The sequence below is a fragment of the Chamaea fasciata genome, unplaced genomic scaffold (genome assembly GCF_029207755.1).
Source record: "Chamaea fasciata isolate MVZ Bird 193981 ecotype frontalis unplaced genomic scaffold, bChaFas1.0.hap1 SCAF_10, whole genome shotgun sequence".
NCBI classification, from domain to species: domain Eukaryota; kingdom Metazoa; phylum Chordata; class Aves; order Passeriformes; family Sylviidae; genus Chamaea; species Chamaea fasciata.
Genome location: NW_027094095.1, coordinates 28,789,209 through 28,806,438, shown reverse-complemented (window position 1 = coordinate 28,806,438; position 17,230 = coordinate 28,789,209). Strand labels below are relative to the sequence as shown.

The following is a 17,230-nucleotide window of genomic DNA, read 5'->3' as shown; positions in this document are numbered from 1 at the left end:
AATGAAGAACTGCAGTGCATATTGCTCTTCAGGTCTGCTCTATTTTCATAGTTGTTTTTTTTTTTTTTTTTAAGTAGAAAATTGCATAGTATAATTACAAGTTCATTTGCATTCATATTACAAGCTGTGAGCTAGTAGTCTTTTATATTTAAAAAGTATTATTAGCAAGTGTGACTTGCATCCATACATTTCCGAAATGAATGGGAATGAAGTTTTATACTACTCAAAGCTCCCACTCTACTTAGTTGGCCCCCAGCACCCCTCCTGTAAACTCCAGGACCTCAGTGAGGCCAGCAACACAATAAATGCAACTTCATTTTATTGTGCACTGGTCAAAGGGTAAGAGCAGCTCAATTACTGTTTTCCCAACCAAAAAAAAATTGCCTTTTAGGAACTAAGGATCACCAATATTTTATTGGACCTAATACATATAGACAAGCATGTCTCCTCAAGGATGGTGTCTACTGTTTCCTAATGGAAATAATTACTTTATTTCTCCTTTAGTTCTTTGTCTTCCTAGATGGTGAAATTCTCACCAATAGGAAATTTTGCTGCAATGAAGTTGACTACTTACTTCTTTTAATTCACATTAGAATAAGTAGGTTCAATTGAGAATCTGACCTTTCATTTCTGTAATAAATTGAAATGGAGAAAACAGGTCTATAGCGAAAAGCTCCATTGCATCAACTGCTTCTATAAACGTGGCTTAAATTTTGAATTTTTTTATGTTGTAAAGGTTATTACATGACGTTATCTTTTATGCTTAATACCTAATGTGCTGCAGAAAGAATAATTGAGGGAGATTAAACTGATAATATTTGAGAATGTTACCAGATCTGTGCATGTACTTTCAATCAATCTGTTCACTCAGCCTTTCCCTCTGCTCCCTGCCCTGTTAAGTGTGTTGCCACATTGGTTCGGCTCTCCCGCCTGTCAGGTGGAGGTAAAATAACCTGTAGACATCTTTCTACCTTGTGAGCATCCTGGTGATCCCTGCCTGGCTGTCATCCCGAGGAGCGCACATCGGCAGCTGGGTGTCCTCTAGAACATCTCGCTCGTAATTCCCGATCAGATCCAAGCCTCTCTAATGGTCTGAGCTCTCTTCCCTGTCAGCCGAGGGAGACGTGGCCGCTCAGCCCCAGGGGGTGAATCAGATCTGTCTAGGGGCTGCAAAAAGCTTTTCTTTTAGTCATTTACCTCTGTTAGGGAGAGCAGCGCTGCTTTTATGCATTGATTGGAGATAATACTGGTGAAATGGCAATAACCTGGCAAATGTACTTCTCTCTGTATGTAAATCCTTTCGGGAAGTGCATGACAGCCTCTGTTTTCTATGGGTCTCCGTTTGTAAAGAAGCTGTTATCACAGAATAAGTTTAATGGGTCGTGAATTTTGTGTTGAAAGGAGAGTCTCTCCATGACTTCTGATCCGCCTGCAACAGACCTATTGGCTCGGCAGCGAGTGCATTACGCTAAATATGCTTCCTCCATTGACTCTGAAGGTAACAGCCCTAAATGCCTCATTAAATTTTCATGGGTGACTGCGAGAAGCCATGAGAAAAGCAGCACACTGGTGGCGGTGGGGCGGCGGGGCCCCCGGCCCCAGCCCCGCGGCCGTGTGGGGGGAGCCGCGATGGCGGGGCCGTGTCCGGGCTCCACGGCCACCCCCGCCCCGACTGCCCCACTGACCGTCCTCCCTGCGCTCCGGGGAGCCCCCGGGGACCCTCTGTACCGATTCCACCCCCGGCCGTGCTTGACCGCGGTGCTGCGGGCGGGGCGGGGGGCTCTCCAGCCGCTCCGCTCCGCTGGCACACGGGGGCTGCCCCGGAGGCGATGGCAGGCTCGGGACGAGCCGACGCGCCGAGTCCCCCCCGCCCCGAGCGGGGACAGCCGCGCCAGCCCCCTCCTCGCCCGTCCCCCTCTCCCTGCCCAGCTGCACAGCGGCGCTGAGACCCCCCAGCCCTGGGAGAGGAGGAGAAGGAGGAGGAGGAGGAGGAGGAGACCGACCCCTCATCAGCGGCGTTCCTCCACCGCACACCTCCCTTTTCCCCTCCCTCTGGCCTCAGCGCCGAGCTGGCGGGGCCGGAGAGGGCAGGCGGCGCGGGAAGGCGGCTCGCCCAGCATGGACGGGCCATGTGTATCCTAAGGAATAACAGCAGCTGCTGCGCCCACGATGGGGAGCAGAGGAATGCGAGGAGGAGAGGGCTCGCTGGGGCAGGTGAGAGAGCCGCTCCCTGCTCCCCTGCGCGGCCGGTCCTGAGGGCGGCGCGGCGGCAGGTGCGGGGTTTGGGGACCCCTGCGGGGTGCGCTGCTCCTCCTGCGAGCGGGGACCCCCTCCCCGCAGCAGCATGGAAGGGCAGCTTTTCTCCGCAGGAAGTTTTATTTTGCCCGTCCTTCCCCCCTCCCGCTCGCTGCCGTCCCCCCGAGGCGGGGAGAGGGCTGGGATCCCCTGCGAGTCGCGGGAAGTTGCCGGCTGCGGGGGGAGCGCCGTGCGAGGCTGCCCCACACCCGGCCGAGCTCTGGGGCAAAGGGCTGGGGGCGCTTTCGCCATCCCCCCGCAGCGGGGCAAGTGAAATCAAACCGGGGAGGGAGCCGCAGACGCGATGTGGCTGCGGGATTCCCCCCGGCCGCTCCCACCGTGCCGGGGGTCCCTGGGATGCGCCGCTCTCCGGAGCCTCGGCCGCTGCCGCCCCGCAGCTGGAAGCGCCGATCGGTCGCGGTAGTGCCCGCTTCCCGCGGGAAGCGCCCCCCGCTGCCGGGCTGGGAGCCGACGGAGGGCCGGGAGCCGGCGGAGCGCCGGGAGCCGGCGGAGCGCCGGGAGCCGGCGGAGCGCCGGGAGCCGGCGGAGCGCCGGGAGCCGGCGGAGCGCCGGGAGCCGGCGGAGGGCTGGGATGCGGCTCGGCTGCGCCGGCGCTGCCCTGCCCGGGAAGGTGCGGCAGGGCCGGGGGACGCCGCGCTGAGGATCGGCGGGGAAATGGCGCCCGGAGCGGGGCGGAGGGGCCGCTGGACGCGCGGGGAGCGGGGCGAGCTCGCCCTCCGCAGCCGGGAACCCTCTGGGGAGCGCCCGGCCGGCAGCCCCCGGCGCTGGTCAGCGCTGCAGGGCAGCGGGTGCAGTGACCGCTCGCCTTCGAGGCTCTGCGGGTTCATGCGCCTGTCCTTTACAGCCCCTGCTTTAGAGGAAAAGCTCACAACCCCCCTGTGATCTGAGTGTTTTGGAGGGCTTTCTCCTCGGGGTCGCGCACGGCCACCGAGTCACCAGGAGCAGGCAGGCGGGAAGGAAAGTTCAGTGCGCTGCGGCGGCAGGAGGGTGGGCGCAGGAGATGCTGCCAGGCTGGATCAGGACAGCGGTGACAGAGCCCACAAGGCAGGACAGACACGGGGCTGTGAACTCCCCAGAGCCACCCCTTCCTTGGGTGTTTTCCAGGGTATTTCACACGCTCAGGTTCATGACCGGAACATTTGAAGTGGCTCTATGAATGGTAAAGTGGGATACTGGGACCTCATAGTAAAGAACAGTAGATAACAAAGCTGGTTCCTGGGCTGGAGAGTCCTGGAGCTTGCAGACGAATGGGAAGTTTTTAATTTCCCGACGAACTTCTCTTTCATTCATTGTACATTTCAAACCGGTTAAGTCAATTTCCAGGTTTTTCCGCGAAGTAGTTTTAAAAGCAAAGTCCTTGGAACTCTTTGCCATTTGTCGAAATTCTGAATGCATGTCTGAAGCATTTAATCATGTTTATTGTTTTCAGCCACTCAAACGGAATAAAAATTACTTATCGTTGACGAAGCTTATCTCGCAAGCTGTTTCACAGTATGTTTCCATTGCAAGACACAGCGCTGTGTTAAACTACTGATGACTGTATTGTTTATTGTTCTTTCATTCCCCACCCTCACCCCCCGTAACACCAGTATCAATCTGTTCCTTAACTGCTATACTCAAAAATAATGGAGGAGCAAGTTTTCTCCAGTTTGGTATTTTCACTCGTAGCTGAGATTTATGTCTTTTATATTTGCTCTTAAGCTGTTTTTCATTCAGTGTGCTAAAGGCAGCTGATGTATTAAAAAAGGAATCAAGGCATAAAGCTAAAAGGGACTTTCAAACTCCTGAGCTGAAAGTGTGCATGGAATTAGTGCTGGATCCTTGGCATTATTTGTTTGTTTATCCACATACATAACACCTTCCTGAAACATAAGATTCCTTGCCCCTTTGTCATTACCATTTTATGTCATTACACAGCTATAATGCACTATTCACACTGGTCTAGAAACACAGATTTATTGTTTGGAGTGTTTTGATCTTGGACTGTAACTCATAAGTGATTTTGCTGCACTTTAACAGTATCTCAATGCAGTGATGGAGGACACCATCATGCTTTTTTGTAGGATTACCTTTGGGACCTTAGTGACTGCACACATCAGTGGTTTCATCTTAGGAGGATTGAAATTGATTTTCTTCTTCTTCTTCTTCTTTTTTTTTTTTTTTTTTTTTAATCTCAGCCAGTGGAAGACCCTGTGTATGTCCTTTGACCCCATGGCCTCACATGATGAAGTGAAACCAATAGTGGAGGATGTAGACTTGAAGTAGCTGCCACTAAAAAGTAGAGGTATCAGAATGGACCCCTTGACCAGATGATCAGCCTCTGCGATTCTTTGGGCAAGGCACAGTGTTTCAAATTTGCAAAATTTGTAAAACTGCTGTGTATATGTATCAAAATAAATTTAAAACATGAGTGTTACAGTACTTTTTTTGTACTTTTGATGGGTCCTTGCTCAAGCAAAGGAAGATTGACCATCCCCTCTCATCCATAGCAGGCCGTTGTCTCTAAAGTATTTTATATTTCAAAAATTTTCAGGGTATTTGTGCTGAATTTAACAATAGCCAAGCTCAGCAGTAGATATCAGTGAGGTGGGAGAACCTCTATTTTTACAACCCTGTTTGAATTTTAAAGTGATAGCAAATACTAGCAAAGAGGAACACGATTTTCTAGATGCTATAGTTCAAATTAACTTTCCTAGTCAATATTTAGTCAAGGTCTTGATGGTTAAAGTTAACTGTCCAAGTCAATGTTTAGTCAAGGTAATGACTTGGTTTTTATAAACACTACCCAAGCATTCTTGCAGAATTAATCAGAGTTGCTGGATCACAATACGTTTGCTCAGCCAATTACTTAGGAATAAAGCTATGTTATTACTTGGTCTCTCAAATGTCCTGTTCTGTTTGGTGTTATTTCAGCAGTGCTTGCCTTCAGCCCTTCTGTGGCTTCATTCTTACAGCATCAGCTCTGTCTTTAAGGCCTTTATTTGCCTGGTGGTTTTGGGAGATAAAGGAAGTGCTGCACTAACCTGTTTTTATGGGTAGGAAGATGAGGTGTGGAGATGCCAGGTGCTGGCTCCCAGAAGGAAGGGCAACCTGTAGTGCAAAAGCAACATTTATTTACTTCCAAGGAAGTCTTCAGGAGCCTGTGCTGAGCAGCTCCTTGTGCAGTGCTCAGGAAGAGATGAGCACTTGGGATAATGCAGTCATTAACAATGTCTGAAAACCATTTTGGTGTCTGGTGGTGAAACTGAGAATTGTTGGCATTCGTACTTTCAGTGAAAGATGGAAACATGTTGTGATCTGGGAAAGAACTGGAAATCTTTATTGTGATTCTTCATTTCTTGGCATCCCTTTTAATGGGATCTTCATTCTTCCAGGACGGCACTCCAGTCTCTTAAACTGACACTAAAATCACAGTCTGGACTTCCATTGTACCAGTGGCTTTTTCTTTCTTTCTTTTAATTTTATTTTTTTCTTATTGTACCACTTGCAAATGCATTCCCTGCAATTACATGGGTATTAGAGTAGATATTCATTAGGATTTTACTAATCTGAACCTCAAGTGCTGTTCTGCAAATTTGCCAGCCTTTGTAAGGCAGTGCTTGACTTCATCAGCTGTACTGTTTTATTATGAGTATTTTGATACAGTAGAATGAAAAGCATATATTCTAAACCAAGTAATTAATCAGATTGAAACATTTTCATTTTCATACTTTGATTTGTCACAAAGAGAGCCTGCAGCTCTATATTTTTCCCTTAACACTAGTTTTTGCCCAGTCTAACTGCAGCCAAATGACATTTCATGGTGGTGGTTTAAGAATTTCATCTATGAATCAATCTTCCATTTCTCTTTCAAGGTAGCAGAATTGTCACAACTTAGAGAAGGTGAGTAAACCCAATACTCTGAGCTCCAAGGAAGGTGCCTGCATCTGTGTGTTTAATCTTACACCACTGTCAAACACATTTTTAAGCGTTCCAGGTGCAAGCAGTGTTTTGAATTCTTTACTTTGATTATTGAAGTGGTTCAGCCATGTGCACACAACCTCTGTTAGAAGCCACCAGTGAGAGCCTTGCTGGTGACAGTGGGGTGTGTGATGGATCTCTCTCGAAGTGGTGCCATACTGAAGAACCGGAGCAAAGCAAGACCTGTCAGCTTTTTGTCTCTTAATCAATGTATTGCTTTTTGTGGAGCGGGAGTGAAGCCCATTCCCTGGGATGACCTGTGTGCTGTGTCCCCAGCTGTGGGGGCAGCAGCTGCCCAGCCCTTCAGACAGCTGCACGTCCTGACCAGCTCCATCCACAGCAGAGCAGCAGCGTTGCTGAAGGGCTGCTTGTCACATCTTGCTCTGGCTCAGTCCTCTGCTTAGATACGTGAAGCTGTTGACATGAACTTATGGCCCTTGGAGGCGTGAAGGTTTCCTTCAGTTACTTATGGAATCAGGGAGGGTGATGGCTGTGGGTGAGCTTTTGAAAGTGCAGTGTTCCTGAGCAGAAGCCTGCTGGGGGAGCAGGCTCCAGGCACTTTCCAGCCTGTGATCCTTTGCACTTTCTACAGAGAGTCATTCCAATACTCTTTGTTTAATAAGGATGCAGAGATCACTTTCCTTAAGGATATTTTATCTTGTATATTTATTTTGCATCTTATGTTTTATATCTTAAGGATAAGAATATTTTCTTAGGTTTTAGATATACAGAATAAATTCCTCCCTGAAGAGAAGCTGTGGATGCCCCATCCCTGGAAATGTCCAAGGCCAGGTTGGACAGGGGTTGGAGCAACCTGGGGTAGTGGAAGGTGTCCCTGCCCATGGCAGGGGTTAAAACTGGATGAGCCTTAAGGTCCCTCTCAACTCAAACCATTTTGTGATTTTATGGTATGTACAACATTAAAAAATAGGGCAGTTGCTGTTCTTTTCTGTATTGAATTTGTATTTCTGTGGATGTCTATCTATCTATCTATCTATCTATCTATCTATCTATCTATCTGTCTATCTATCTGTTTATCTATCTATCTATCTATCTATCTATCTATCTATCTATCTATCTGTCTATTCATTAGCTGCCCTTTTCACTACATAAAGATTTCTCAAGTCTCCAGGTATTGCCAAGCAGTTACACTGAGAGATTCCCCACCCCTTCCACCCCCAAATAATGATTGCTCTTGTGGGTAGAGGAGCATCAGTTTCTTGAGAGTCTTTGCAATTCCCTGAGCCTGAAGGCAAATGAATAGAAATTTAGTGGACCACCTAGTTCTTCACTCAAAATTCTCCAAAGAGGAGCCTGACCTAATTTATATTGTATTGAATCAAATAATCCTATCATGCATGTGTGCTTGCTGTTTTGTTTTCTTCTATCAGGCACATTGCTGTCTTGCAGAAACTTCACATTTAGATGTTAGGCAGTGTCCCTGTGGTTTTGGGAGGTGCATTTCCTCAGTGAGTACTTACTGGAAAATTTCGTTTAGAGGACACTTGTGAAGAGGAAAACAATCAGGACAGAATACTAAGGCTGCTAGAATTATTCATACCTGAATGTGAATGTGCTGTTGTTGAGTACTGAGGACAATCAAGAGTCCTCTAATATGAAGTCTCCTTATTACTACTGAAGAGGGAGCTGGAAGCTCCCCAAAATGCTTTTTGTAGCAAAATGCAGTATAAATTTCTCTGTCATCACAAATCCCTGTGATGGCGATTCTGGTGGGGTTCGATGTGGGTGATTGTAAGGTTGCTGAGGGTGTCTGCATGTGTTGAAGCTCACTGGGAGCTGATCGTCATCCAGGCACTGCACTTGTGGCTTCTCAAAGCAATTCCAGGTGTGCAAAACCCTTTTCTGGTGTTACTCTGGTGTTAGAGAGTAGCACCCATCAGTGTGTCTGTCCCAAGGTACACTCCAAACCTTATCAATCCATCTACCTCTGTTCATGTTTTGGAAAAGAACTGTCTAAACCTGCACAGGTTTATTCTTGGGAAGTTTAGGAAAGTTTTGAGTCTGCAGAATTTCCAGATCATAGCAACAGTTACCTGAAAACAGTTCTTTGCTCTGGAGTTTCTTGAAGAACTTGGATTACTGGGAATCCAGTTGATGCAATACCCATTTCATAGTTCCCTTTTACATAAATGTCTTCTACCCTACTGACAGAGCAGTTTCTTAGAGAACAGCAGGCTTCAATATTGTTAGTTTCTTAGCCTAAAGGATTATAATTTTTTTCAATAATTGAAGTAACTGAGGGGAAAATTGTGAGTGGTCTTTTTTTACGCCATTAAAAAAAAAAAAAGCTGAATTTCTGTTCCTGGTTACTTGAGATGCAGCTCAATAAACTATGCTAAAACAGCAAAGAAAAAGAGCACTTCAACTTGTTTAACCTTTCCAGGACCTGTCAGTCTCTGCCCGAGACTGGCCAGAACACTTGTATTGGCATGTGCTTTTTGCCAGATTAACATGGATTAGGTCACTTGAATTCTCCCCTCATTGAGTTCATACCTTTCCTTTAATCCTCTCTCATAGTATCTGTCAGGATTGATGGGGGGAAAGAAAAGCTCCTCCTATATTTGGGATATTTTTAACAAATAGTTAGCGTGAAGGATTTGTTTTACCTTTCTCGATTTCCTTGTGTAACCTTTGCAAACCAAATACTTCTTAACCTCTCGTGTTTTGCTTATGGCTGTGGTAGGGTAGGAGACTCTGATTTCCTGATCTTGAGGTTAGTGATGATGGGCACACTGATAACTTGGTGCTGCAGAGGATTCCAGGCTTAGGAATTTCCAAGCAGCTACATAGTTAAGCCACGCATAAAAGTAATTAGAAAAAAAAGCAAAATGCTTCTAAATTTTAATGTAGCACAGCTGATATTCAGGAAATTGTACTGCTCTTCAGTTCATCAACAGTCAGTGCAGCAAATATTTTATTAATATTTCAAGTTTCCCTATAATTCCTTTATGTAAAAAATACACACTTAATTTAGTTGTATTGTTACTGCCTCTTATGTCAGTTTTCTTTTAGCTCTGAGGCTGCTTAGCAAATTCAGACCTTTTAATGGCAAGATTAGATGATCTGTTTGATATTCATGTCTGAACTTTTAGCAGCTATTCCACAAATATTGAGGGTCTTCCCAGCAGGTGGATTTCCCCCCTGCTTTTTTAACATAATGAAACTTTTTTCCCGTTCTAGGATTTTAATTTCTGTGAATGTGCATACATTTGAAAAATGTGTTTGTTGTGCCACAGTAACACTGACAGTGTCACTTGGAAATATTGTGGCCCCTGTTTGTGGCTTTAAAACACCTGGTAGCTGTTTGCAATAAAGACTCCCCTTTTAATTGCACTATAATTAATACAAAACAAATCAACAGGAAGTGCTACTTCACACAGTGTGTTGGCAGCTAGCTTGAGTTTAAAAACAGTAAAAAAAAAATCAGTGAGTTTAATAAAGATTATTTTATGAATGGGATTTTTCTTTGTGGCTGCTGAAGTAATCAAATCTCACATTATGGCTTCAGGACAGTTTTCCACCCACCATCCCTGTGTGATAGTTTTTATATATTCTGACCCATTTTTCTTCTTTCTGAAAACAAGAGAAATAAAATGTTTGAGAAGTCCTAAAGAGGATAACAAATTGAATTGACCACTTACTGTTCCTGGCACTCAAATTTTATGGTCCTCACCTCCCTAGTGATGGAGTGAGCTATTCACCAGCACTGCATGAGAGTCGCAGCTGATGAAATTTGGTAACGTTCTTTCAAATCAGAGCCAGTACACTGGTTTACATCACATGAGGGCTTGTCCCCTGTTGCTATGTTACATTTGTAGCAAATGCTAATTGAATTTAGTGCATACAGATCCTCAGAGAAAAGTGAGAATTGTTAGTGAGTGAATCCCACTGTGCCAGGCTTCAGTTTCTGGCTTCCAGTGCAGGATGCTCCCGGAGAAAACATGAAATCTTCTTTATGCTGTCAAACAGCACCAGAAAAATAACTCTGCCATAGCCTCAAAACAGGTCTGAGACTTCAGCACTGCTGAGATTGGGCTTGAAAAAGAACAGTGAGTGGTTTTCATAAGGGAGCTCTGTTGCAGCTCTTTATTTTCTTCATGGCAGGACTGTTGGTCCAACAAACTACCTGTATGTGGTTGTCCCTTTTGAATGTAGAGTTTCTCATGTTTCATTCTTGCATAATTTGTTCTGTTGGATTCTCGGCTGTGGGGAGGAGATGGCAGAGGGAGGTCTGGTCTCTCCAAGGGACGTTTCTGTGCCTCACCAGTCCTTGGAGAAGCAGCTGAGTTTGTTAACTTAGACACGATGCCCAGGCCTGACAGCTGAAATTCAGGTGAGAAGAATCCTGTTCTCAGTCACTGGACTCGAGCTGCTGTTTTTTTCCAGGGAGCAGAAATCCAGGGGAGCAGATCATGCGCATCAAGCTTCAAAATACTGCTCAGGCTGTCTAGGGAAGCAACTCTGTTCTTTATTGCAAAGATCATCTCTAGTTCAAGGAACAGACTGCAAGTGACCCGTACACACTGTGGGTGGCTGATTCTGCTAATCAGTGTTTTTAGATGGAGCTTTTGGGTGGAGATGGGAAGAAGGACAGTGCCAGGAAGGGAAATTGTACAGGTAGAGTCATTTGGCTTGTGGATCTGGGAATACAGGAATAAATTTTCCTGATGAATAAAGAGTTGATTCTCTTCTTCGTGGCTGAAGGTGTGTACGTAATTTGCAATGTAGCCAATGAGTAAAGCAGCTATAACACCAATTTTAATGTCTCTGTTGGATTACCTCTAAGACGTTTTTTTCATTCTGGTGGACTAGGCTTATCTTTGGCTTCTTCACAGTGATTATTTACTAATTAATTTATTAAGGAGATGTATTTTGAGGTTGAATGGTAGTGAATATATCTTATTTTCATAGGTGCACATATATTTTCTTGAGAAAGACTGACACTGGATTTTTCCAAGACAATCTAAGGTTTGATTTGTTACTAGAAGCAGGCATCCAGAAACCACCAGGAACTGTGCTGGTTTAGTGTATGTCTGGTCTCTTCTCCAAAAAACCATTCTGGAGATCATTGTAGGTTCACTGTTGTGTGTTCCAACAATACTGGAAAAAACCAAAAGAATTGGAACAAGGGTTGCAGGAGATTGTTGAAGAGGTTTGGTCACTGCTGGCACACTTCTGTTGGGCTGCATCTTTATCATTCCAGGATCACTGCATGAGATAAAATGCAGACATGATAACATCTTGTGTATTAATCTTGCTGAGTCCTAATTGTTCCAGTAATTGCTTCCTGTAAGAAGTTGGCTGCACTGGGTACCTCGGGGAGAGCAGAGTGCTAAATAGAATGAATTGTGTATTCAGATGTACTTCAGCTTGTACTTTACTTGCAAAAATAGGAGAAAATCTTGTCGGCCTGTCTTGAAAGTAAAGGGGATAATGTCTGGAGGAACAGTTCCAATGCCTGACAATTAATAATAGCACTTTGAAAAGAAGCTTTTAGCAGAAGGCGAGCACATAGGTTACAGAGAAGTACAGAGAACAATGTAATTTTTGTGCTAATATGTTGAGATCAAATAACTCATTAATAGGAGAATAATTTATAAGGATGATGCAAGTAGGAGAGTAAAGTTCCTCTAAATATTAATCTACTGCATATATTATTTATTGTTGTAATAAAAGGTTGAGGACTAGACAAGGGAGACTGAAATGCCTTGCAACTTCTAGTAGAGTTCACAAAGTGCTTTTTTAAAAGGAAATTTCCTTTAAATGAAAAATGCTGGCTTAACCTCTTGGTGAGGTAGTGGTCATAACTTGTAAAGTTTCTAAATGCATCTCTGTGCAGTAATGTGAGAGGGAAACTTCTGAGCCAAGGTTCTCTTGTGCAGGCTGAACAATCCCAAGTCTCAGCCTTTCCTCCCTGCAGAGCTGCTCCATCCCTCTCATCACCGTGGTGCCTCTTTTGGACTCCCTCCTACTGCATCACGTCCTTCCTGTGCTATGTAGCACACTTGGGAAGAGAAATCGTGAGTTTTGGCACCTGTGAAAGAGTGCTGCAAGCCTCCCACCTCAAACCTCACGTGCCCAAGGCTGGCTTTTTGAAGCAGCCTATTACATTTCATGGTTACAGCCTTAGGAGCTATGCAGTGCACCCAAAATTTCAAAAATACAATGGGAAAAGCAGCTCAGGGAAGAGTCAGGGTGCAGAAAAGAAACAGCTGCTATTACAGGTATAATGTGTTATTACCCACAGCCTCCCTTTTATCCACTGAATAATTTTATATTTAACAGCAACTTGTGAAACATTCTAATGATGTGTTAATAAACTGGAGTGGGATACATTTTAATTGTTGTCTCTTTTTCAAAGGTTTTTTATCTGTTGGCCTACTTCTTCAGGAGTGTGAGGAGATGATTAGGTTATGTATTCTATTTCTGAACACTCTTTTTGTAGTACAAAGCCTCGCGTGCTTCTGTCATTCAAAAAACCTGACGTGACTCTGAATCCCCCCCTGTGATAATTCTGAGTGATCACTGAGGCTTTTAAGGCAATAATGCCACCTGTAGAAGAATTCTTAGCATGTGACAGAAATGTGTCTTGCTTATTTTGGAGAAGTGGAGTTCACACGTGTTCACAGAGATTTGTAAAACAGCTCCTTGTAAAATTTTGCAGTGACTGGAAGTCAGCCTGTGTGCAATGGAGAATTCAGCCTTCTTTATATTTTGTGGAAGCTTTTTCATGTGTTTCTTGTTCTTGTGCGATGTTCTGGCACCTGTTGATGTTTAAAAGATTACTGTCACTTTTCAGTGCATAGTATTGGGTAGAAAATGGCTTTACTGATGTTTTTCCTGGAGTTAGTCAGAGATGCTGTTCCTGCCATTAGATAATCTTCATATATTGTTGTTGATATGCGTGTAGGAATGTGTTACAATTAATATAAATAAAATGTTGCCTGCCTTTAGTTTTTAGCTGTGGTAAACTAGATGTTTTTGAGCTCTGGTTTAGTGCTTTGCACTGCTGTTGTGTAGCTTTAAATCTCACAGGAATTCTATCCCCCAGGGATCCACTTTTCCTCGTGCCCAAGTGAGCAGTAGAAAAGCTTTTGCCCTGCACAGAAACCTGTGAGTTCTACATGTGCTTCCAACCTCCGTGTCTTCATCTCTGTTGGACGTAGGTAGGAATTGCAGCACTACTTTCTGAAATGGCCATCAGAGCTTCCTAATGAGACACTTGGATTTTTTCCTCCTTTGACAGAATTAAATGTTACCTATTAACCATAATGCTTAAATTGATGAAGTGTAAAACTAGTGAAATGGGTTACAGGGAAAGGAAGTGAAAATATTATGAACCATATGCCCTAATTTATGTCTTCTTGGAAAATTCATCTAATGAAATTAAGTATTTGGAATCATTCAGCGTATGATATTCAACAAGAAGTACTGCAGGAATGGTAGGAGGATCTTGCTTTTAATGTAGTGAGGAAGATACAACTCCCTTTCTGGGGAGGAACATCAAATCCTATTCTATTGAGATCCACGTGCATCATCAGGACCAGGTTTTCTTTTCCTGTGGACCTGCACTGTTCCGTGTAATTGAGTAGCTGTGACAGCAGCTTCTGCTGTGTTCTTTGTGACTTTAAACAGAGGCAAATGAGATGCCAGCTCTTCGTGTGAGTTCTTAATCCCAGTTTCCTGGTCCCTTTCCTTTCCTCCTCTCTCATAAATGATTGTCTCCATCCACTCTTAAGCTCCCCCTCCCATGGAGCTGTTTTTACATCTTGACTCCCAGACTGAACCTCCCAAGTCCTCCATTATTAAACAGCTCTCACAAATTCTTCTCTTCTGCTTCTTGTGATACAAGACTTCATGTCAGAGTCAATCCCTTTTTTCTCTGCTCTGACTCTTCTGTTTTATGCATTCAAACTCAGCAGCTTGCTGGGTGCCTTGATGGAAAGATGAACCTCTTGCTGTCACTTCCACTGTTCTGTGTAATTTCAGTTCAAAGCAGTAATTAAAGGAATAGTCCATTTTCCAGGATAATGTTTATAGGAATGTGAATGCACATTATAGTTCCTTCTGGAGGCTGCAGGAGGGGTGATAGTACAGAGGGATTTTCGTATAAGGGAGTCATCCTAGACAAATGTAAAAATCTCTTTTTTTTCAGTAGTCTTGTGCTTAGGATTTTTGGTTTGTGGCTTTTTTCTGGTCTGTTTGTTGGCTTTTTTATTTTTTCCTTTTTTTTTTTATTTTTTATTTTTTTGGGCAGGGGGTTTTTTTTAGCGTTAGCAAGAAAACCAGGTCTGTGATATGAAGACCAAATCCTACTCCCAGTTTCAAAGCTCAGCAAACTTTTCAGATACAAGTTTGTAATGAATATTTAACGGGCTCAAAACGCAATATTTCTCTACAGTCTAAATTTTGGAAGTGATTCAGCCCATTCATCCCTCACATCCTGAAAATCACCCCAAAGCAGATACACTTGATGTGTAGAATTGTAGCCTGAACAGTTAAAAATCTGGCAAAGTTGCAAAGTGATTAAAGGGAGTGAGAAGTGTCAGTCAACCTTATCCACAGGTGGTGCTTCCTACCCTGGCTTTGAGTAGGGAAAATTTAAACAAGTAACTTATTTAAAGGGAATTATTTAGCAATGTTACTGTTGACAGCTACATCGTACATAAAGTGCCCGGAATTTTTGGTGAAATTTTAGACCTTGAGACCAAAGGTGTAAGAAGTAGCTGAAAGAGTGGATTTTGTGCAGATCATGTACTCAGCGAGGTACTGTGGCACTGGTTGGTTTAATCAATATAAAATGTGCTGTATCTGATGACTCCTGTGAGACAGGGCATGAGGGTCAAATTGATACCAGGGGTTCTCTTGACTCGTGTTGATGGGGGAGGAAAGAATTTAAACTACACTGGTGTTTGGCTTATCTTTTTCAGGATAATCATGGTGTGTTTAGTGGCTGTACATGTCTGAAGCATTTTCTTCAGGTAAATGAGTTTGGGATGTGGTTTTGGAATTCAGTGGGAGGAAGATGTATAAACACAACCAATGTTACTCTTCTTGGGCCCTTACTAGAGAATTCAAGACATGCAAATGCTAAGTCAGGGAGAGGAAATGTCATCCTTCAAAGTCACATGAAATGCAAGGACTGTGATAAAAGTGTTGTGCACTTTGAGGTATCTGAGTTACAAAGAAAGCTTGTAGTTCATGGAATTATATCCATGAGTCTTTTAATATACTCAGGTTGTTCTTTATTTCCTATGGAGCGTTGCAGAACTCGTTTCCCTGGAGGTGACTGAAGTAAGGCTGGAAAAATCCTACCTGATCTTTAATAATCCTTCACACGCATGGTAATACTCCAGAATTGTACTATCATTGGATAATTTACACTTAAATCCTTTCATCTCTGTGCTCCCACCTTCAAAAAAAGGTTATGGGGAGCCAGGGATTGCACACTTGGAATACCCTGCCCTTGCTGCCAGTTCGGTCTCACCTGCTTACACTGATTTATTGTGATTTTTTTTTTTTTTTTTCCAGAGGGCAAGACTGAAAAATACATTTCCCCCATGATAGTTAATAGATTCAGGAAGTAATTCGCAGATCAGGAAACAATGGATCTCATATAATAAAAGCACTGCCTAGGTAATTCATAAGGAAGATAAACTTGTATTGTTAAGCTTGCACATTTTACTCTTTATTCGCAGGCCATGTATTGCTCTCCTGTGCTTTCCACCATTAAGCAGTAACGTTATTGCATTAGTAAAAAAGCACTGCTGCTTTGACTGGCTTTCAGAGCCACACGCGGAATCAGATCATGCATTTTACTGAATTATGAAGAGCTGTGTTATTTGTTTGTAACTGCTCACTTAGTTATTGCTCTCAGAGCTCCGTGTTACAATTTAATCACTTCCCTGCATCTCCGGAGCTCTCAGGGGCTGGCGTGAGGCAGCGGAGGGGACAAAGCAGAGTGACTGGCAGCTAAGTGTTTCAATCAGTCAGGATGCTGATTTATTTCTGTGAGGAGGAGTGTAGAGGAAATGAGAGTGGCTGTTTTTTGTAAGTGATGCGCTGAATAGTCATCAGTTGAGCACTGGAGGTCACACATAAACACTGAAATCTTGAGAAAGGAGAGAAAAAACCCAAAAAAACACCAACCCACAGGAGTGTGTCTTGTCACCCTTGCTGCACACAGGCTTTGATGCTCAGCATGTCCTGAAAAGGCAGCACAAAGGATGAGTCTGGAATCCTTCCACTTACAGGGTTTTCCTCACAAAAGAAGGGATATGAAGCATTAAAAGGCAGAGTGTTAGGAATTCTTTGTTGTCCAGTTCCTATACACACCTGTGAAGATTTTAACTGTATTCAGGATTCTCGCATTGCAGAATCTTGAAACTGGAACCGAAGGATTGGCATAGGGCAGGTGCTGTAAATATCTGTGCAAATGGATCCCTTTTTGGAGTTAAAAATATAAGTTAACTTGAGCAAAAATAGGAGTAAAAACCTTGGTGGAATATTATATCTGTGCTTTAAAAATACTCATAGGTATGCCTGAGATAGGAACAGATACATTAAAGTTTTCATTGCCTACTTTGAGGCAATGGAAATAACGTAATTTTATGTCCTCCTTGAAGTGCTGGTTTTAATCTGAAAAAATAATTCTTCTTAGATAATCAAAACAATAAATATTCTATTGCAAACCTGACAGCCTTAGATGATGTTTACAGGAGATAGAAAATTCAACTGAAGTTTTTTGTTAATGGTGTGTCATTCCTTCTGTATTCCGTCTGAACTCATCCAGATACAAAATCCAGAGGAAGCCAGCAGATAGTTTTGAAGGAAATTAGGTCTTTCTAAGATTTTTAACCTCCAGAGCCCACTGAAAATCTGTGCTCAACAATCACGGCATTTATAGCAAGGAAGATACCTTGACTATCAGGAG

The 17,230-nt window shown here is 43.7% G+C and overlaps 1 protein-coding gene across 20 annotated transcripts in view; it reads left to right on the top strand.

The window, feature by feature from the left end:
- Window positions 1-17,230, top strand: part of DAB1 (DAB adaptor protein 1) — a 414,806-nt gene that overhangs the window by 268,010 nt on the left and 129,566 nt on the right. The window contains exon 1 of one of the 20 annotated variants that reach the window (XM_066192890.1): window positions 2,058-2,214. The exons of the other annotated variants lie outside the window; for them this stretch is intronic. The gene's annotated coding sequence lies outside the window, so the exon portion shown is untranslated. Of the gene's footprint in view, window positions 1-2,057; window positions 2,215-17,230 lie in introns of those variants that run through there. 20 annotated transcript variants of the gene reach the window in all.